Here is a 22615-nt window from a genome sequence, read left to right as displayed (position 1 = left end):
TTTAAAATACTCACAAGGTGCAAAGTGAGTCGTTGAAATAAAATATGATTAGTTGTAGAGCCAGATTGGAACAAGCTAGACGAAGACAGCTGAAGAGTGGTTTATAAATCGTGTTCTTACCGTAGTTACTGCAGTCCATCCCAGTGGGAAGGAGGTGGGTCAGGTGGAGGAGACTGAGACCACAGAGGGGGAATGGGACTTAAATATGACATATGGGAGCGGAGGAGGGGTCCGGGTGAGATGGACAACTGTCAATCATTTTGGTGTGGGAGGGGCGGGAGCAACAGGTCCGAGGCCACGTGTGGAATCACAAAATCAACAATTTTACAAAAGTCATGAGACACGAGAAACAAACCTTTCATCATGTCAGACAACCTTCATCATATTTCTTAATTGCAGTATCATAGTGTAGTATAGTTATATATTTGAGTTCAGATTAGGGTATTTTTACAATGCATTCACTATTTATGATTAAATATATTCAATCAATTTTTGTATTTTTGACACTGTATGTCACTAAAACAGTTTATATATTGTTACGATTATTGTGTTATGTCACGTTTTGTACGTCTTGTCTTGGGTGTGTTGCTGTTCTCCCCGTCATGTTTTCCTCTTGGTTATTGTCTGGTCCTTGTCCCCGTGTGTTTCCTCCTGTCGTTAGTTTCCCTGGTGTCTAGTTGTCTGATTGTGTTCACCTGGTGCCCCTGTGTTTCTCCTCCCTCCTCACCTGTCTCTTGTTTGTTTGATTAGTCCTGGGTGTGTTTAGGTTCTGTTAGTCTTTGTGAGTTCCTTGTCGTATTTGGACGTTGTCCACGGGGTGAGAGGACTGTTTTGTCGAAGTTTGTTCCAGTAGCCTTGAAATAAAGGTATTTTTTCTGTTCATCTGCATTTGGGTCCTGCTCGCCTCACTCAGCCCTGACAGAAGGAACTCACCAGATATGGGCCCAGCAGATCCTTTTGAGCAGGAATTGTTTTTTTGATTTTACTTTTTCTTTGGCGACCTGCTCTGATCGATGGATGGGAGCGTCGGGGTTCAGCAGCGAGAGGCTGCTCTGGCAGCGGCGCGCCAGATAACTATGGAGAAACCAGGCTTGGTGAGATTCGTGCCGGGCGGGATTTTGGATTTCCTCATGGTGTGTTATCCCCTGCCTCCCAACTCCCGTTATGACACCACACGCATCGGTGTGGTCCGTTTGGAGTCAACCCTGGCTTCTGCCCCATTGCCTGCTCCTGTCCAGGAGCCATTCGCTGGTACTCGTCTGGCCTTTGGAGGTCCACAGAGCCTCCAAACGGCTCCTAAAGGAAGGAGTCGCAAGGCCAGGTTAGCAGCACGAGCCCAAAGGGCCATGGTTCCAGAACCAGTTCTGGCCCCTGCAGCCATGGTCCTTGCTCCAGAACCGGTCCCGGCAGCCATGGATTCGGCTCCAGAGCCGGCCCATACAACCATAGCTCCGGCTCCAGAACCGGACCTTACAGCCATGTTTCCGGCTCCAGAACCGGACCTTACAGCCATGTTTCCGGCTTCAGAACCGGACCTTACAGCCATGATTCTGGCTTCAATTCCGGCTCCAGAGCCGGCCCATTCAGCCATGTTTCCGGCTCCAGAACCGGACCTTACAGCCATGATTCTGGCTTCAGAACCGGACCTTACAGCCATGTTTCCGGCTTCAGAACCGGACCTTACAGCCATGATTCTGGCTTCAATTTCGGCTCCAGAGCCGGCCCATTCAGCCATGTTTCCGGCTCCAGAACCGGACCTTACAGCCATGATTCTGGCTTCAATTCCGGCTCCGCAGCCATGGTTCCAGACCCAACTCTTGCCCCAGCTGCCATAGTCCCATCTCTTGTCCCTTCTCTAGTCTCTTCTCGAGTCACACCTCTAGTCACTTCTCTAGTCACTTCTCAGGTACCAACTCTAGTCCCTCCTCTAGTCCCCTCTCAAGCCCCCTGTCGAGTTCCCTCTCCAGTCCCAACGCAAGTTCCTACGCAAGTTCCTACGCAAGTTCCTACTGAAGTGTCGTTGGAGGTTCCGATGGGGGTCCTGCCAACTCCATGTCTTGTCCCGTTGGGGGTCCCGCCGACTACTCTCCTGCCGGGGGTCCTGCCAACCCTATGTCTTGTCCCGTTGGGGGTCCCGCTGACTACCCTCCTGCTGGGGGTCCTGCCAACCCTGTGTCCTGTGCCGTTGGAGGCCCCGCCGACTACTCTCCTGCCGGGGGTCCTGCCAATCCGGTATCCTGTCCCGTTGGGGGTCCCGTCGATTGCCCTCCTGCCGGGGGTCCTGCCAACTCCTGGTCCTCTTCCGTGGGGGATCCTGCCGAGGCCTGTCCCACCGGTCCTCGCCCTCATGCTCGGCCCCCTGACTTTTCCGGCCGCGGTCCTCGCCCTCATGCTCGGCCCCCTGAGTCCGCCCGCGGTGGCCTTCGCCCCTCCATAACCCCCACCTTGGACTCTGTCTTACCCCCGGGCCGTCCGCCCGAGTCCCCCTTCTCGGCTTCTGCCTTGCCCCCGGGCCGTCCGCCCAAGATCCCTTCCGGGTCCTCCGCGGTGCTCCTGGGTTATCAGCCCAAACCCGTTCTCCTGACCCCCTCCACCCACCCTGGTGGCCCGTTTTGGGATTAATCAAATATAGTTCAACACTTAAAAGACTTTTACTCAGATTTCACGATCACTCTCAGGACTTCTACTTTCCATATTGACAAACATCTCTTAATCAATACAGAGAACCATTTATTTGTAAAAACCACAATCAACACTTACATTATAGTCATTTTAAAATATATGAAAAGGACTTTATACCACTTTATGTATTTCTTCGTAATGCATCTCAACTCTTAAACTTATATTTCAATTTGACTTTTCTATCTATTTGTGAAACTTAGATGAATTATGCATTCTTTGTTGTTTATTGTTATCCTTTTTCTTCTTCAGTGTTGCTTCTAACCTCTCAAACCTCTTTCTAAAATTCTTACCAGCTTTTCTTAAATGCCATTATGTGCGCATTAATAAACAAAGACTTTCCAATCTCTGCTCTGGTGTTAGAGATAGACAGAACATTCTCCCTTAGCTCACCTATTATGCTATAATTGAACAATTTATAGGGCCATAAAAAACATGTCTCTGATGTGTTTTGCTCAAAATACCAAACAGACCACCCATTGTAGCATGCCTCATACCCCTCTATTTCAGCCCTGTTACTAACGTGCTGATTCTGGGTCTGGCCCTGAGCTGGTGCTGGCCACGCCCCTTTGGAGCTGCTACTGGCCACGCCCCTTTGGAGCGTCCCCATGCAAGCAGTGAGCTCTGGAGAGAAGGCTGTCTACCAGCAGAAACTCAGCTAAACGCTGCCATATTATGTTCCAAACCACATCAAGCATTATTTCTGAAACGGTATGGAGCTCAAACACTTTCTCTCTCGTGGGTCAGCACCTTTTATATCCTGCTTCTTTACACATGCTCTCTCCAGTACAGGTTAGCTCTGAGTGTTAGCGATGCTTGCTAATGTAAACAGACCATATTACTCCCAAAACACATTGCGCATTGTTTCTGATACAGCGACGTTTCTGATAGGAGACGATAAGTTGGGACGTTGCCAGGTCAATGTAAAGCCAGCCCACATTCGAGTAATGTAGTCATGACCGCAGCAAATCTGGATCAGCTCCGTTAAACGCTCGTTTTCAGAGGACAAGTATTTTCTGACACGTTTTGAGTCTCCTTACACACCGGGGACACATTATTATGTTCAGAAGACATCACAAAGTGCATAACAGGTGACTTTAAGTGTAAGGGTTTGATCTGAAAATGAACCCTGTATTACAGGTATTACACCTTCCATTCTAAAAAGCAGACCAGGATCTCGACTGCCCCCTGCTGGTACACTACACATTCACTCTCTTACAGTGTACAGACGTCTGTTCACTGCTCTCTCTGGACCTTCTCTTTCTGCCATCTCTGATTTTACATCAGCATGTGCTTCATCAGTAAAGCTTTCCTGGAGGAGACTGATTTGAAAAAGTCTAGATGTGACATTCCTATGAAAGCTGCTGCAGAAATATCTGGTTAATGTATCGTCCAACAGGAGGGAAGGACTTTTCATTTCTATGGAGGCCTGAGAGGCTTTACATACAGAAAATACATTCTGGTGATACATTTTCTAAATGTAATTAGTTGTGTCCCCTGTGCTAGGATCATTTCTTCCAAAGAAATTAATCTCAAAAAGCACATTGTTTTTTTCTCCTGTTCCTCCCACCCCAACTAATTCAGAGGGGAATCAACACCTTTATCTGTTCAATTGCCCTTTTAGTGCGAAGTGAACTTATTCTTAACCGTATATATGTACACTACTTATATGTCTTTATATTGTATTCATGCAATCTTGTCTCTATATGTTAGATTACTCCTTTGTGTTGCCTTTTATCTGTCACTTTTGAAGTAACGCTTTACCCCCACTGCGGACTAAAAGGATTTCTGATTCTGAATGTTGTTTTGACGTGTCAACACTGAGTAGCAAAATGAAACGAAACGTCTGAGCTGTTGAGTTTGGTCATTTATTGACAAAAAGAAAGTGAAGCATGGTCTTCTAGTGAAATGTTAGGTGTATGGGCTTTCTGCAGTCTGCAGCACCACAGCTCATATGCCGCAGCTTGAGCAGGAACATATGCTGTTACAGTACATCAATGGAGCCGATACCCAGTGTCTTGGACTAAAGTATGGTATACATACACACATACACAACTACAGCACTTTACAGAACATTTTCAAGATGAATTCAGTCACTTAGATTTTAGGCAGAGAAGGCTTTGTTAATTTCTAACACTTTTAGGAAGAGACAGACATAAACATGCACATCCACATCCACACAGGACGGATGGATACACAGATATATTCAACAAACACCACGAAACAGACTTTGAGTCTTTGAATATAATGATGATGATGATGATGATGTTAATCTGCGGTAAAATGGAGACCAGGGCTTCCTCCCAACACCACCCTGTCACCGGTCCCTTCATTAACCCCTAAGTGTCACTTCTCTCTGTCATGGTGGAAGACATTGCTGGTTGAAAGCATAACAGTGCTGAGGTTTGTTCAGATCAAAGTAGAAAAATATTTTGTTAGAATAAAGGTTAAAATCACTGTTTGGTTAAAGACCTATTCCCAGTATTTCTTAAAGCATTCTAAAGGTCTCAGCTCTTGATGTTTTGACCTATTTCCAAACATTAGTTGGACATTTTGGATAATGGGTGGATTGTTGGAGCAAAATCATTAATATATTATTATTTATTTTGTTACAGTGCCCAAGAAAAATCCCATGATGTAATCTGGCTGATAGGCTTGTATAGAGATAAAGGTTACTTTACCCAACAGTGACAATATGCGTTTCTGGTACACAGAGAAAATACAGATGGAAAAAACCCACTTCAAAACATGCTACTGCAAGATCAACTGGGGGTGATGGCGGTTATTTATGGGGGCGATAATGTAAGGAAATAATGCCACAAGTGAAAAGCTACAGGGGTTTTCTCCAGTGGTTGGACCGCAGTGAGCTACAGGAGGAGGAGGGGGCTGAGGTTTTAGCGGGGGTCGTCGGGGGCAGCAATTCTTCTCCAGGCTGGGCTCCATGCCCAGATCTCACGGGCATACTGGGAAATGGTGCGGTCGCTGGAGAATTTTCCACAGCCCGCGATGTTATGGATCACCATCTTGGTCCACGCTTTAGGGTCCTGACAGAGGAAAGAGAGAGATGTCAAATAAGATTTACCTCATTTAAATCCTGAGAAATAGTAGGGTAGTTTAGTACAAAATAATATAGAACAAGGTAACTCTTACTTTAAATACACCAAGGCTAGAGGATAACACAATACGTATGTTATAATTTATTATTATTATTGCTTTCAAATTCAAATGTAATATCATAATAATGTTGTATAGTTAGCTAATTGTATATATATTTTTTTTATAAATTGTGTGCAATATATTGTGTTTTATTTCCGATATACTGTTCTGTGGCACTGCAGGTGGAATGACACAGGAGTTGTAAAAGTATGCTTGTGTCCTCAACATCTATAATGGTTCAGTTTCACATATACACAATATAATCAGATGGCAGTATACAAGTACAATATGCTGCAGTAAAGCATTGAATATGGGAATATATAATATGGAAGTAAAGCAGAAACAAACAGATTCTTTTTGCTACTTAAGAACAAATACATTTAGACTTGATCTCATCCTGATGTCCTCTTGCTGACACACTGACCTTGTAGAGAGTGCTGACTCTGTCTTGAGTTTGGATGTAGGCTTCATAGTCTGCAAACACCTTGAACCTGCAACAAAAAAGACAGAATTAAAATACTTTGTTTCTTTGAGACACTAAAAGGGATAGTTTAGATGTGTTGTTATTACTCTAACTATGAGGTAAGCATCTCACATAGCCCCACTTAAAACCATCTCTTTAGTGACGGGAACAACACGGTTTGAAACCAGTCTTATAGGCCTTTGCATTCATGAGAGCCCGTTGACTTTAGGAGATGACGATGACTTGCTTCACAGAGTCAAATCCAACACCTCCTTCCCTCTCATGAGGCAGTGACAGTGGTACAGTGATGACTCTGCATGGCTGTGGGCTGACAGGTAGCCCGTGTGTCAGCACAGACAAAGTGCTGAGTCGTCAGCAGTGGCCTCCCACCTGTCGTGCTGCATCAGCATGTTGACCAGGTCTCTGAAGAGGTCAGGCTGGCCGGGGCTGAAGAAGCCCCCGGAGATCTGGTCCATGGCCTGCTTCAGCTCGGGGAGACGGTTGTAGTACGACGCAGCGTCATAACTGTGGAGAAAAGATATTCATCACATCATGGGCACATTTAAATAAAAATACAGGTACAATCATGAGACATAAGGGACTCGTGTGAAACAGGACACCCCAATAAGCTATAGGAAGCTTGAGAACAGGGGCCCAGACAATACAAACATAAAATATGAACAACATATATCATTAATACATATAGAATTGAGAGTTCACGTATTGTTACCGAAACCTTACAGCCCAAAAACACACTGCATTTCAGAGGAAAGTGAGTGCAACACTGCACAGCCATTCCATTTGCTTAACAAGTGTTGTTTTAAGTGCGTTTCAAAGACAGACAAAGATAAATACATTTTAATACCGTTATAAAATGTGCAGCATTCATATTTTTTTGGTTGAAAGCTCACCCCAATCTTGTCCATGGCCTCCACATCTGCCACCCTCATGCCGAAGATGAAGAGGTTCTCCTCTCCAGCTTCCTCTGCCATCTCCACGTTGGGCTCCATCCATGGTGCCGATGGTGAGAGCCCCGTTCAGCATGAACTTCATGTTCCCGGTGCCAGAGGCCTCGGTGCCGGCTGTGGAGATCTGCTCCGACAGGTCGGACGCTGGGATGACTGCAGACAGGAGGTTTGACATTCCACTTTACTCTCTAAGTTCTACTACAGTAAAGAACTCATCTGAGTTCAGGGGCCACATACAGCCCAGTTTGATCTCAAATGCGCCGGAGCAGTAAGATCATCGCATATAACCTCTAAGTACCCACATCTCCACATTGTTCCCTTTGTTTGAGTGCAAAAAGTACATTGTGAAAATGTTCACATTAATGAACGATAGTTTTACAAACCAAGAAAAATAAGTGCAAATTCAACCATATTGTGCCTCAGTTTATAATTTACACATGTGCATTACAACTCACAGGTCACAGGGTCTCACAGAACATTTAGTCACCGGTATCTGGAACTGAACAGTATTTTACTTTATAGAAATGATATTAAAAGTATCTGTGTAGTAATCCTGACACGCCACCACACAGACTACAGTGGAACTATTAAGGAAGAAGGTTTGGTTATCACCACGCCTTGTAGATAACATGTGCACATACAAAATATATGAACGTTGTGAAAATTGCAGTTCATTTCTGTAATTTGTACACTTTGCTAAGTGCATCCCATATGTTTGACACCCCCGCTCTAAGCCCTTAAGTATTTGTTACCCTTCTCAGCCAGAGTGACGGCGGTAGTTCTCCAGGGTAGATGACTTTGATGAGATCTCCCCACCACAGGGTCGTTATTCACAATGTCTCCGATGGATGTGATCAGCTTGATGATCATCTTAGCAGTGTGGTAGCCTGGAGCCGCCTGGACACACAGCAGATCATCTTCAGAGACACTGAATAAAACCAGGCTGAAGTATGCTTCATGTATCAACGATATGTTCAGGGTGGGGAGGAGAAATGATCTGTTTGTTGTTTGGCTGAATATTTAGCATTATAAGTATGATTAAGTCTAATTAGTAGATAATAACAGCAACACATTTAGCAGCTAAAACTTTCAATTTAAATTCAGACATTTCTCTATAATGATCAGTCCACATTACACTAAATGTATGACTAATCCAAAAACTGTTTTAAGAGAATGCTTGGTGTGTGTGCAGATTGTAAAATGGTGTCTTATTGAGACACAATTGGTGAAGAAACTTACGGAATGAAGCAATTATGAACTACGACTTGCTATGCCCGTTCAGATAAAGACTATCAAATCATTATTACAACATCCAAATGTACGAACACACCTGTATATTGATGAGAAATGTCTTGTTTCATATGTCCTTATCTTGTCCAAAATAAATTTGAGATGATATTTCAAAACTTTAAATAATTCTGGAGACATAAAATATGTTTGATTCTAACTTGCCCATTTTTGTACTTGGTTTTAACCACCTATAGAGACCTTTTGCGTCTGCCTCTTAAGCCCCAAGCCTGTTTTTCAGGTTTCAGGCTCGAAAATGACACTCCCAGAACAAATGACCATAAATTAATAATCTTTTTTATCAAAGTAATGATAAAACCTGTGAGTTGGATGTAGAAAAGTCAGAATCAATATAGATGTTTTTTATTTTAAAGAAAATTCAGATTGAACAGGGTAAAAAACTGTAAATTATAGTGTCCGTCCAAAAAATATTTTTACTTATAGTGAAAACTAACCTTGGATGATGGGTTAGTAGACTAAAAGCTTTAGGAATCCAAAGTACAACATATAATAAGTACCCTGTATCAAGACTGATCCGAAACAAGTGATATTTGACCTTTTTAGACAGATTTAGCAAAAAAACTCTTCTGAGGCCATTTGGGTGGATTTTCCTTATCTCTGGCCCCCCTTGTTCGATTTTGACATGTGACATCTCTTCCTGACCGTTAGAGCCAATAGAATCGAAGGGAAATCGTCCCGCACACACTCATGTTAAAAGAAAAGGTTGCGTCTTTGCGCATTCAATCTTGCTACAGAGCGTAGGATCTCCCTGCTCTGATATTTGAAAACGGAATTGCAGTTTTATTGCTTACAGATTATCAGAACATTTCAAAGGGGACACAGTCACATTGGATATTAACCTATGGATTAACTATATCATCGTTTTTATTGTTTTAATGCCATTGAAGACCAGTTTTGACCAGACAAAACCAAGGTAAGCCATGTTAGCGTTTTAGGCTACCTAGCGCCACATGTTTTGATGTACGTTTTTGTTGATAATGTCGCGAGTTTGTATCTTTCAGTGTTGAGGTGGGCACCGTTAGATTATGTGTCTTTACGATCATAAACGATGTGTTGAATGTGCAGCTAGGATAAGTAATAAGGGAGCTAGGAGTGATTTTCGGTGCAGTAATAGGTTAGCATTTTTCGCTCAGGGCTAATTCAGAGGGTCAGTGTTAGCATTGTGTGTTTTTTTTGAGAAAAAAAAATTAAAAAGATCAGTTAAATTGAGTTTTTCCCGTTATATGGATATAAAATATTCATAGTTTATTAAATATTAAGGTTCCTTAGACGTTGTTTCCTGCAAATGACGCGATTTCGGCCCCGAAACCGGGCCTGTGGGGCTTAGACATGTTGTGTCTCGTGCAGTCGTTTTGTCTCTTTGTTTTAGTTTTATGTTTCTTTGTGGACTTTTTATGGTCATTTTGGCCTGTGCCTAGTAGACCAGTTATCCATCCATGGACTAAAAATAGAAAACAAATGCAATGTACCACCTTTAACACCCCTCACCTTTCCTCCAATCATGATAGTCCTGGGGGTCCATGACTTCTTGGGATCCTTCTTCATTCCTGATAAAAAACAAAAGCTTTTGTTTTACCTCTGAATCCAAGTTTATTTACAATAAGCGGCCAGCTAAAGTAAAAAGCACCCACGGTTGTACAGCGTGATGATGTGCAGGCAGTTGAGCAGCTGTCTCTTGTACTCGTGGATCCTCTTCACCTGAACATCAAACATGGAGTTGGGGTTGATCTTCACCTTGTAGTGCTCTTCAAGATAGGCAGAAAACTTCATCTTGTTCTCCTACAAGTTGATGACAAACAGAGGGAGTGATCAGAAACAAACAAAAGACAGGAACATAATCACTTTTCTTTAGTTACACAAATGTCTCCTCCTCCTCGCTCTCTCCTGGTTTAAATCATATCTCTCCGACAGACTTTCCGCCTCAGTCACCCACGGTGTCCCCCAGGGCTCTGTACTTGGTCCCCTGCTCTTCATCAACGACATAATCCCACTTGGACTCTTTCACCACCAACTCTAATTCCACATTTATACCGATGACACCAAGCTCTACCTCTAAACAAAATCTATGTACAACCACACACTCCCAACTCACCATCAGACATTAAAATATGGATGCAAAACTATTTTCTTAACTCAACTGCGACAAATCAGACTTTATCATCATCGGCTCAAACTGACTTACCCGCTCAACCCAGGACTTTTCACATAACATCACGGCTCCATTTTCAACCCCTCAACTTGCGTAATAACCTTGGCATCATCCTCGACACCACCCTCACTTTAATCTACTAAACTCTTACATCATTCAAAAAAAGGCTGCAAAACTCACCTTCTCACTCTTGCCTTCAACTTCTAATCCTCTACCCACCTGCCCCTCCTCCACCTGGCTAAGTATTTGTATTTATTTTGTTTGTTATTTTTTTTTACTTGCTTGTAAAGAGTATTTGAGCACCAGGAAAAGCAATATATAAATACCATGTATTATTATTATTATCTTACCTGTTTGACTTTGGCAACATCTCGAATGAAGGTGTCATCGTCCACAAATTCCAGAAGCGTCTTCAGCTGGTCCAGGTCACGGATGTATTCCTCACCAATCCTCTGCATAAAAAGATTATAACATTATTATTTGGCAGGAAACCATAGAGTCAATCTTCAGTGTAAATAACACATACATCTGAGCTTTGGATGTGCTCCAAATGTCCATTAGTTAAAGGTGGGGTAGGTAATTTTGGAGAAACCTGCTCGAGTGCGCTAGAATTTGAAAATACACAGCCGGAAAAAATCTGCCACTTCCTCACAGAGCCCCTCCTCCAAAACACACGAACGCGCACATGACCAATGAGGGCACGAGATAAGTTTGTGCACAGATGGAAGGCTGACAGGCAGGTAGGCCATCCAGTTACTTTAGCCGGCTCAGATGATTGGTCGTGCTTTTTACAGCGCCACGGCTTCCACAGATGACATTTTTTATGGATTTTTTGTCAAAGCACTTCAGATATTCATTGCTATCGGGATGTTAAGAGCATTCCATGGAATATAACAAAAAGTGTATCTCGAGCCGGTTTCTCAAACTTACCTACCCCACCTTCGTTGTCTATGCAGAAAATAAACAGGACTTCACTTCCAGGAACCTGTACTCCTGAAATAACTGCCCTCACTTGTGTGTATTGACAGAAACACACACACCTCTGCGATGACCTCAGCCAGGCCGGGGTTGCACATGACCAGCCAGCGTCTCGGAGTGATGCCGTTGGTCTTATTCTGAAACTTTTCAGGGTCTGACTCGTAGAAGTCCTTGAACCTGAGGAGAAGAGCCACACTTATTAGCAGTTAGGGAATCATTTGTTTAGGTATTCACCTTTGACACAGTTCCTAATTTTCTCCTTTCACTGTCTCCATGGCATAAGTCTACGGCCTTGGGTACTGCTGCTATCTCTCTTAAGGAGGGGCAGATTGGGCGCATTGTTGTTGCCAGCTTATGACCGAGCACAAGCTGACATGAGATAGTTCAGGGACATCTAGAGGCCCTTCTTTTCTGGAACGTAAGTTCACTGCCACACATTATTTTCTATGGACGAGAGCTCTAGTTAGATTCAGGGTCCATATTTGTTTAGTCTCACTGATGAAGAATGTTGATTATTACACTCTGAACTAGTTAAAACCTCGAACTACAGAAGAGTTCTTCAGAATTGGTTTGGCAACCGCTGTGTCAACTCGTGACACACAACCTGTCTCGTCAATTCTCCGGCCGTAACTCCAAATACACCATCAGTGTTTGCCATCAAAGTTCCTGCTCTCCTCGTGTCTCTCCGAGTCCTGTTTCCAATTGCTTCAGAAGTTTCCATCAGTATTTCTATGGAGGAAAATCTGGGCCAAAAGTTTTGATCATTCAAAAAGTACTTGAAAGTTCAACTTTTAATCCTGAACTTTTAAAAAACAATGATGTATTTAAATAAATAAATATTCAAAGGTTTTTCCAGCTTGAATATTATTTTGATTTAGCATCTTTCTTTATAAATCTGCCGGTCACATGGCTGGCACCAGCGCACAGGAAGCAAATGTAAGCCGTCTTCAATAAATAGTCTGGAATAGCATACATCTGGTAGCCTAAATGTATAAAACATGAACTGAATCAAAATATTATTCAACCTGAAGAAACTTTTCAAATACTTATTTTTAGTTTTAAAACATCATTGTATAAGTTTAGGATCGAAACTTGAACTTCAGAGAGGGGCGTGGCCAGCAGCAGCTCACTAGCATTTAAAGCTACAGACAGAGAATCAGCACTTTTGGAACAGGGCTGAAACAGAGGGATTATGGGATGCTACAATGATCTGTTCGGTGTTTCAGTCAAATCCTTCAGAGACATGTTTTATATATATCCGAGACCTGTAATATAATGTTGAAAAGAGTATAATAGGGGACCTTTAAGTTGAGTTTGGGTACTTCTAGCACCACTGGTCATGTCAGATACAAATAAACCGGATGCTTCCTAGCGTTAATGTCATAGACACAAACACGAGAGGAGAGATGAGGGTTTCCTACACAGTGGCTTTGATGATCTCAGAGTGGATGCGGGCCACTCCGTTGACAGCGTGAGATCCCACAATGCACAGGTGCGCCATGTTGATTTTCTTGCCGTCCGCTTCCTCTATCAGGGACATCCTCCGCAGGCGGTCCAGGTCTCCAGGGTAAAGCTTGCCAATACGCTGAAGGGGGAGGAAAGAGACGTCTCAGCAGATGTACAAGTTATGCATGTTTAATTCAAATGTTATTAAACAGCTGGCTATTTGCACATCCAGAAGACACAGATCAATATGAATTATTTCCATAATTCACAGTTTTTTTTTTATAGGAATTATTTATGAAAGAAATGCATTTCGACATACTATATAGCGTTTTCTGATCGTTTTGAAATACTATACTGCATTGTTTTTTTTTCGACATATCGCTATGCCTGACATATCACATAATATCCTATGCCGTTTTATTTTTTTTACATATATTTTTTATATGTTATACATACTATACCAAGACTGTTTTTCAACATTTCTTTCTGATATTTTAGACATATTACATTATGACTTCTCATATTTTCGTCATCCATACTCTCTTGTTTTTTTAATATATTTAACTTGCTATGTTGTATTTTCTGATATTCTTTGATTTGTGTAGGTGAGGGCATTACGTAAAATCCTAAAATTCTCAGATATCTAAGTCTAGCATCCTTTGTACCTCCAGGTGCCGGCTGTTGATCTCGTAGATGATCTCCAGGTGCCGGGGCAGCAGGTTATGGAAGAGGTCGACGGGCCAGCGCTCCAGGGCTTCAGGCAGGACGGTGTGGTTGGTGTAGGCACAGGTACGAACCACGATGTCCCAGGCCTGCACAAAGAGATCTCACATTATCACACATATACCACTGAACGAGTAAACATGACAACATGTGCATTGCCTTGGGCAAATACAGAAAACAACGTTATATTTATGTGTAAAATGACAGTGTTTTTTCTTGAAAAGATTATCCTATATTAGTCGGTTTACTTGCTTACATTCTGCCCAGTGTATGATTTCACTTCACTGTCTATCTGCAGTGTTCACCCTGCTGCTGAGTCATTGTTAGTGTTGAACGATGCAAAGCGACACAAGTGACCACAGCACAATTCAGTTAGACTGCAGCAGTTCCAGTTTGTGCAGGAAGGGCCGTGTTACCAGGCCGTAACAGGCTCTCTATTTGAGCCATGCTGACGCCTGCGTGTCACACTCTGCTGAAAGTAAGGATACCTTGTCCCAGTCCAGTTTCTCAATGTCCACCAGGGTCCTCATCAGCTCAGGGATGGCCAGAGCAGGGTGGGTGTCATTCAGCTGAATGGCTACCTGCACAACAGAGTCACAATCATGTTTATTGCCACATCGTTTATCGCACAAAATGTTTAACCTTTAAAGCGCAAACTATTTATGTACGATCAAATTAATAGTTTGTTAATTTAATTGATGGCTATTTTCTACATTGCCCCCTTAATTTCCCCATGTTACTCTGCCATTAGACCCGTATTACAGTCATTACACTGTTTGTTATACACCCCTATTACACTCATATAACACTGTTATTACACCCATAATACACATGAATACACCTGTATTACATTAATATATTACTGATTTTACACTATTATTACATATATTAGACTCATATTGCAGCCATACAACACCAATATTCAACCCCCTTTTATCACAGTAAGAAAGATGAGAGCAAATATAGAAATATAATAGAATCTCTTGTGAAAACTATTATGAAAAATGTCTCAAAGAGCTATAAACATTCCAAAAGGGAAATACTATAAGAATACAACACATTATAATGAAAGAATATGCACACAGTGCATGATATTCTTTAAGTGGGGCAGCTGTTCAGACTTTAAAGTGTCAGAAAAAGTCATGGGAACGTGCAAAGGTCACAAGATGTGTGGTAATGTAAGGCATATTAAAAAGGTGGTAATGTTAACTTTTTTATATACACAGAGTAATGCAAAGGAACACAAGAAAATAGGTCCACAGATTACTGCACCTGTTGCCCTCCATCCTGGTAAAGAGCTGAGGTCATCCTCTCTAACTGCTCACCTTTTCTGGCAGCGTAGAAAGGTCTAGTCGCACAAACTCTGTGGAGCCAAACTTGGAGGCTTTGAATCGACGGATGATGTCTTGAAGAGTTGCCGCGACGACAAAGTACTCCTGCTTCAGACGCAGCTCCTTTCCTTCAAAGAACTGGAGGCCAAACAGGAAAACTGTCAAACGCCTGAAAGTGCTGCCATTGTTATCCTATAAACACTGCGCTGGAGAAAGAGACTGTCTGAATAATGAAGCTGCTTGATTCGGCTTTCTTCCTCGAGTTCACTGTTCAGCCCCCTCCCCCTCTGGCAGGAGGGTGCGCTCCATCAGGACCAGAACCTCTCTCCACCTGAACAGTTTCTTCCTCTCCGCTACCGGCCTCTTAAACAAGGCCCGGCCCCCCCTGACACTTTACCTCAGCCACAACGCAGAACTCTATACGCATTACATGCACACAATGTTCAAATATTGCTTACTGCACACATTCCTTGTTTATATTTCATATCCTATAATTCATTCATAGCCATTCTATTTCCATGTAAATTACTGCTTTATTTTATTGCTATTTAACTATTTTATTACGGTGTCCTTAAAGATTTTTTGTTTTCTATTTGATGTCTGCACCATGACATCAAGTCAAATTGCTCGTATGTGTGCGTACCGGGCAATAAAGCTGTTTCTGATTGTGGTTCTAGAGCGACACGGTGTTCCTGTGAAACGAGGTATTCTGAGCAACATTTCAGCTATGTGCTTACTTCATTTAAATAGCGTTAGATATCTGGATGAACTGTTGACTTGATCATCTGACTGAGGACAGTGGTGGAATGTAACCAAGTACATTTACTCGGGTACTCAAGTACACTTTTGACAAACTTGTACTTCAGTTTAGAAATTGTATTTTTTGGCTGATAATACTTCTGTACTTCTACTCAAGTAACACTTTTAATTCAAATTAAGTCTTTAAAGACCATAGTATTTGTACTGTGAGCATAATGGGATCAAAGATAGGAGTCATACAAATAAGCCCCTCCATTGGATTAAAGTGAATTAGCCAAACGGTTGCATCCACTCACATTGTCGTTGGGGTAGAGAACCCTGGAGATGTTCTCAGCCAGGTTCCTGTCCAGCACCGCCTGAATGTAGCCGCCGACATTAACTGCAGGACAAAGTTTGGATTGATATTTAGTGGATGTTCATGTATTTACTGTTTGTCAATGAGGAACCGAACAGATGACCATACTAACAGTCTTTGAGGTTGAAGTCACAGGGGGCTTTAGCAGACCACAGCCTCATGGTGTTCACGATGTTGTTCCTGTAGCCGGGACTGGGGTGTCATAGGGGAGGGCCAGAACCACCTGAATCACAATCATATATTAAATACACTGGTTCATTAGTACAATGAGAAGGATTGCTTTCTGTTGGGCCTTAGCTTCCTCTTGGATGCGATACTTGGTTACTAAATCTTTACAAAGATGACAGTCGGCACCCATTATTTTTTAATTAACCTTTATTTTTCCTCATTTTGCATTTACTGTTAAATGTACTGCTCACTGTATATCTTCCAGTGGTGTAAAGTAACCAAGTACATTTACTCATCTACTGTACTCAAGTACAATTTTGAGGTACTTGTTACTTTACTTCAATTTGTACCTTTACCAGCTTTGATAACACTTTAATGCATCAACAATTATAAAACTCAAAATCCTATATATTATTCTGAAATGGACCAATCTGCACAGCGACTACTTTTACTTTTGGTACTTTAACTATATTTTGATGAAAATACTTTTCAACTTTCACTTGAGAAAACATTTTGAATGCAGGACTTTTACTTGTAACAGAGTATTTACTATTATTTTGAATACAAAATTATAATTTATCGTTAAACTAATTAATAACTTTATAGTAAATTATATTACATATGTAATCAGACAGCATTATATCCATCTCATGAGAGTTGCATTTCATTCCCTGAGCCCTTTACATTTTCAATGAAAGGTTAGTTCTGGTGTGGTGTTTCCACTGACCTGTGTGTCCCCCCACTTCACTCCTTCAGCGGTGTGTTCCACTCGTCCGTAGTAATGGACCGGACGCATGTACTCGGGGGGCGGGCCTTCTCCCAGGGGTTCCCGTAACGCAGCCAATCATCAGCCTCCTCCACCTGTGGAGACACGACGCTGTGGTATTATTGTTGTGAAACAGGACATACTACACCACACAATAGTCATGGATATGTGCTACATAACAGTTTCTTAGGGTCAGGGGTGGAAAGTAACTAAGTACATTTACTCAAGTATTGTGGTTAAATACCTTTTTGGCATACTTATATTTTACTTATTTAAAAGCTACTTTATACTTCTACTCCAGTACAATTCAGAGGCAAATATACTTTTACTCAGGGCTCGACATTATAAATGGCCCGCTGGCCCGGAAGCACTATTTAGACAACCCCGGGCCATAACGTACTTTCCACTTGCCCGCTCGGGCCACCAAAAATATTGCTTAAAAAAACAAAACGGTCCTTTGGTATAGGTATTTTGACTAGCAATTTTGTAAAATGGTTTTGTTTATTAACGCTACAACATAGCGTTTCATGAGGCGGTTGTCGTTGTTGGGTGAAAAGCAAACAGCTGTTTGCTGCGGAACTCAGCGCGAGCAGGCTCCCGTGACGTGAGCGGGAGCGCACTCGTTCACTACAGACTTTCGCGCCACCTAACCATTAGCAAAAATGTTTTTAATACCAGCGGTAACCGGCCAAGCACCGGGCAAAAAACAATCTTCAAATAAAAGAAAGTCACCGGAGAAGATAAAGGAGAGTGACAGGGAGCATGAGAAGAAGAGGGAGAGAAAGTTTCAGCCAGCTTGATCGATGGAGTTGGCTTCTATATTAAATTATTATATTATACTAAATTATATATTGTGGTGGAGTGACACGTCCTAGAACCCTTTTATACATTTCGAATCATAAATCTATCGATTCGATTTATGATTAGAAATTATAAAAGTAGGGTAGACATGTGGAGATTATCCGGCTGAACAAAACGTGCATTTATCAAACAGGTTCGTTTTCTACAGACCTTATTTCCAGCTATTTTCCAAAACCCTGTGGAGAAATCCCATTGCTTTCTGTGGAGGGAACCAGCAGCTTACTTCCTGGTTTTAGGACGCGTCACTGCACCTCTCAATATGATGCCAATATAAACAAGGTCTTTAGTCGGCTCTGTACATCAATGCCGACCAATGTACACTGAACAAAAATATAAACGCAACACTTTTGTTCTCATTCATAACACTCCGTTCGATGTCTCACTATGGGATGCGCCTCATCGCGGAGCAAACAGAAGCATCAATCTCATTACGCCAATCCTGATTGGCTGGTGATCTTGACGTCAGCGTCAGGGGAAAGGGTTAGGATTACCATGAGCTCAACATACACTGAACAAAAATATAAACGCAACACTTTTGTTTTTGCTCCCATTTTTCATGAGCTGAACTCAACGATCTAAAACATTTTCTATATACACAAAAACCATTTCTCTCCTATTGTTCACAATTCTGAAAAAATCTGTGATAGTGAGCACTTCTCCTTTGCCGAAAAAAGCATCAATGCAAACACGGAATTGATTTAAAGCGTCCCTTTATTCCCATTCCACCTATAACTGAAGTTTAAAAAATGATTTCATACATTATCCCAATCATACAAGTGTAACAGTCAGCATCAAGGCAAACAACAATCACACCGTATCACTTGGATATGATTTCATATTGATTATTTAAAACAATACAAATCATTTGTGAGAAAGTTATTGATGACATTAAAAACACTTGAACCTGCTCACGACTACATTACAGTGTAATGTAAAGTGTTTACCGCTCATATTCTGCTTTAAAATACTCACAAGGTGCAAAGTGAGTCGTTGAAATAAAATATGATTAGTTGTAGAGCCAGATTGGAACAAGCTAGACGAAGACAGCTGAAGAGTGGTTATAAATCGTGTTCTTACCGTAGTTACTGCAGTCCATCCCAGTGGGAAGGAGGTGGGTCAGGTGGAGGAGACTGAGACCACAGAGGGGGAATGGGACTTAAATATGACATATGGGAGCGGAGGAGGGGTCCGGGTGAGATGGACAACTGTCAATTTTTGGTGTGGGAGGGGCGGGAGCAACAGGTCCGAGGCCACGTGTGGAATCACAAAATCAACAATTTTACAAAAGTCATGAGACACGAGAAAAACCTTTCATCATGTCAGACAACCTTCATCATATTTCTTAATTGCAGTATCATAGTGTAGTATAGTTATATATTTGAGTTCAGATTAGGGTATTTTTACAATGCATTCACTATTTATGATTAAATATATTCAATCAATTTTTGTATTTTTGACACTGTATGTCACTAAAACAGTTTATTATTGTTACGATTATTGTGTTATGTCACGTTTTGTACGTCTTGTCTTGGGTGTGTTGCTGTTCTCCCGTCATGTTTTCCTCTTGGTTATTGTCTGGTCCTTGTCCCCGTGTGTTTCCTCCTGTCGTTAGTTTCCCTGGTGTCTAGTTGTCTGATTGTGTTCACCTGGTGCCCCTGTGTTTCTCCTCCCTCCTCACCTGTCTCTTGTTTGTTTGATTAGTCCTGGGTGTTTAGGTTCTGTTAGTCTTTGTGAGTTCCTTGTCGTATTTGGACGTTGTCCACGGGGTGGTTGAGGACTGTTTTGTCGAAGTTTGTTCCAGTAGCCTTGAAATAAAGGTATTTTTTCTGTTCATCTGCATTTGGGTCCTGCTCGCCTCACTCAGCCCTGACAGAAGGAACTCACCAGATATGGGCCCAGCAGATCCTTTTGAGCAGGAATTGTTTTTTTGATTTTACTTTTTCTTTGGCGACCTGCTCTGATCGATGGATGGGAGCGTCGGGGTTCAGCAGCGAGAGGCTGCTCTGGCAGCGGCGCGCCAGATAACTATGGAGAAACCAGGCTTGGTGAGATTCGTGCCGGGCGGGATTTTGGATTTCCTCATGGTGTGTTATCCCCTGCCTCCCAACTCCCCGTTATGACACCACACGCATCGGTGTGGTCCGTTTGGAGTCAACCCTGGCTTCTGCCCCATTGCCTGCTCCTGTCCCAGGAGCCATTCGCTGGTACTCGTCTGGCCTTTGGGAGGTCCACAGAGCCTCCAAACGGCTCCTAAAGGAAGGAGTCGCAAGGCCAGGTTAGCAGCACGAGCCCAAAGGGCCATGGTTCCAGAACCAGTTCTGGCCCCTGCAGCCATGGTCCTTTGCTCCAGAACCCGGTCCCGGCAGCCATGGATTCGGCTCCAGAGCCGGCCCATACAACCATAGCTCCGGCTCCAGAACAGGACCTTACAGCCATGTTTCCGGCTCCAGAACCGGACCTTACAGCCATGTTTCCGGCTTCAGACCGGACCTTACAGCCATGATTCTGGCTTCAATCCGGCTCCAGAGCCGGCCCATTCAGCCATGTTTCCGGCTCCAGAACCGGACCTTACAGCCATGATTCTGGCTTCAGAACCGGACCTTACAGCCATGTTTCCGGCTTCAGAACCGGACCTTACAGCCATGATTCTGGCTTCAATTTCGGCTCCAGAGCCGGCCCATTCAGCCATGTTTCCGGCTCCAGAACCGGACCTTACAGCCATGATTCTGGCTTCATTCCGGCTTCCGCAGCCATGGTTCCAGACCCAACTCTTGCCACAGCTGCCCATAGTCCCATCTCTTGTCCCTTCTCTAGTCTCTTCTCGAGTCAACCTCTAGTCACTTCTCTAGTCACTTCTCAGGTACCAACTCTAGTCCCTCCTCTAGTCCCCCTCTCAAGCCCCCTGTCGAGTTCCCTCTCCAGTCCCAACGCAAGGTTCCTACGCAAGTTCCTACGCAAGTTTCCTACTGAAGTGTCGTTGGAGGTTCCGATGGGGGTTCCTGCCAACTCCATGTCTTGTCCCGTTGGGGGTCCCGCCGACTACTCTCCTGCCGGGGGTCCTGCCAACCCTATGTCTTGTCCCGTTGGGGTTCCCGCTGACTACCCTCCTGCTGGGGTTCCTGCCAACCCTGTGTCCTGTGCCGTTGGAGGCCCCGCCGACTACTCTCCTGCCGGGGTCCTGCCAATCCGGTATCCTGTTCCCGTTGGGTGGTCCCGTCGATTGCCCTCCTGCCGGGGGTCCTGCCAACTCCTGGTCCTCTTCCGTGGGGGATCCTGCCGAGGCCTGTCCCACCGGTACCGCGCCCTCATGGCTCGGGCCCCCTGGACTTTTCCGGCCGCGGGGTCCTCGCCCTCATGCTCGGCCCCCCTGAGTCCGCCCGCGGTGGCCTTCGCCCCTCCATAACCCCCACCTTGGACTCTGTCTTACCCCCGGGCCGTCCGCCCGAGTCCCACTTCTCGGCTTCTTCTGCCTTGCCCCCGGGCCGTCCGCCCAAGATCCCTTCCGGTCCTCCCGCGGTGCTCCTGGGTTATCAGCCCAAACCACCGTTCTCTCTGACCCCCTCCACCCACCCTGTGGCCCGTTTTGGGATTAATCAAATATAGTTCAACACTTAAAAGACTTTTACTCAGATTTCACGATCACTCTCAGGACTTCTACTTTCCATATTGACAAACATCTCTTAATCAATACAGAGAACCATTTATTTGTAAAAACCACAATCAACACTTACATTATAGTCATTTTAAAATATATGAAAAGGACTTTATACCACTTTATGTATTCTTCGTAATGCATCTCAACTCTTAAACTTATATTTCAATTTGACTTTTCTATCTATTTGTGAAACTTAGATGAATTATGCATTCTTTGTTGTTTATTGTTATCCTTTTTCTTCTTCAGTGTTGCTTCTAACCTCTCAAACCTCTTTCTAAAATTCTTACCAGCTTTTCTTAAATGCCATTATGTGCGCATTAATAAACAAAGACTTTCCAATCTCTGCTCTGGTGTTAGAGATAGACAGAACATTCTCCCTTAGCTCACCTATTATGCTATAATTGAACAATTTATAGGGCCATATCTATACAAAACATGTCTCTGATGTGTTTTGCTCAAAATACCAAACAGACCACCCATTGTAGCATGCCTCATACCCCTCTATTTCAGCCCTGTTACTAACGTGCTGATTCTGGGTCTGGCCCTGAGCTGGTGCTGACCACGCCCCTTTGGAGCTGCTGCTGGCCACGCCCCTTTTGGAGCGTCCCATGCAAGCAGTGAGCTCTGGAGAGAAGGCTGTCTACCAGCAGAAACTCAGCTAAACGCTGCCATATTATGTTCCAAACCACATCAAGCATTATTTCTGAAACGGTATGGAGCTCAAACACTTTCTCTCTCGTGGGTCAGCACCTTTTATATCCTGCTTCTTTACACATGCTCTCTCCAGTACAGGTTAGCTCTGAGTGTTAGCGATGCTTGCTAATGTAAACAGACCATATTACTCCCAAAA

At 43.3% G+C, this 22615-nt stretch overlaps 1 pseudogene; it reads right to left on the bottom strand.

Moving 5' to 3' along the window:
* Positions 1-4526: 4526 nt before the first annotated feature.
* The window catches only part of LOC117463539 (glycogen phosphorylase, muscle form-like), a 47759-nt pseudogene continuing 29670 nt past the window's right edge, over positions 4527-22615 (bottom strand).

Source organism: Pseudochaenichthys georgianus, chromosome 18, assembly GCF_902827115.2.
Source record: "Pseudochaenichthys georgianus chromosome 18, fPseGeo1.2, whole genome shotgun sequence".
NCBI lineage: Eukaryota > Metazoa > Chordata > Actinopteri > Perciformes > Channichthyidae > Pseudochaenichthys > Pseudochaenichthys georgianus.
Note: the sequence above shows the minus strand (reverse complement) of the source record. Positions and strands in the feature narration are given on the sequence as shown.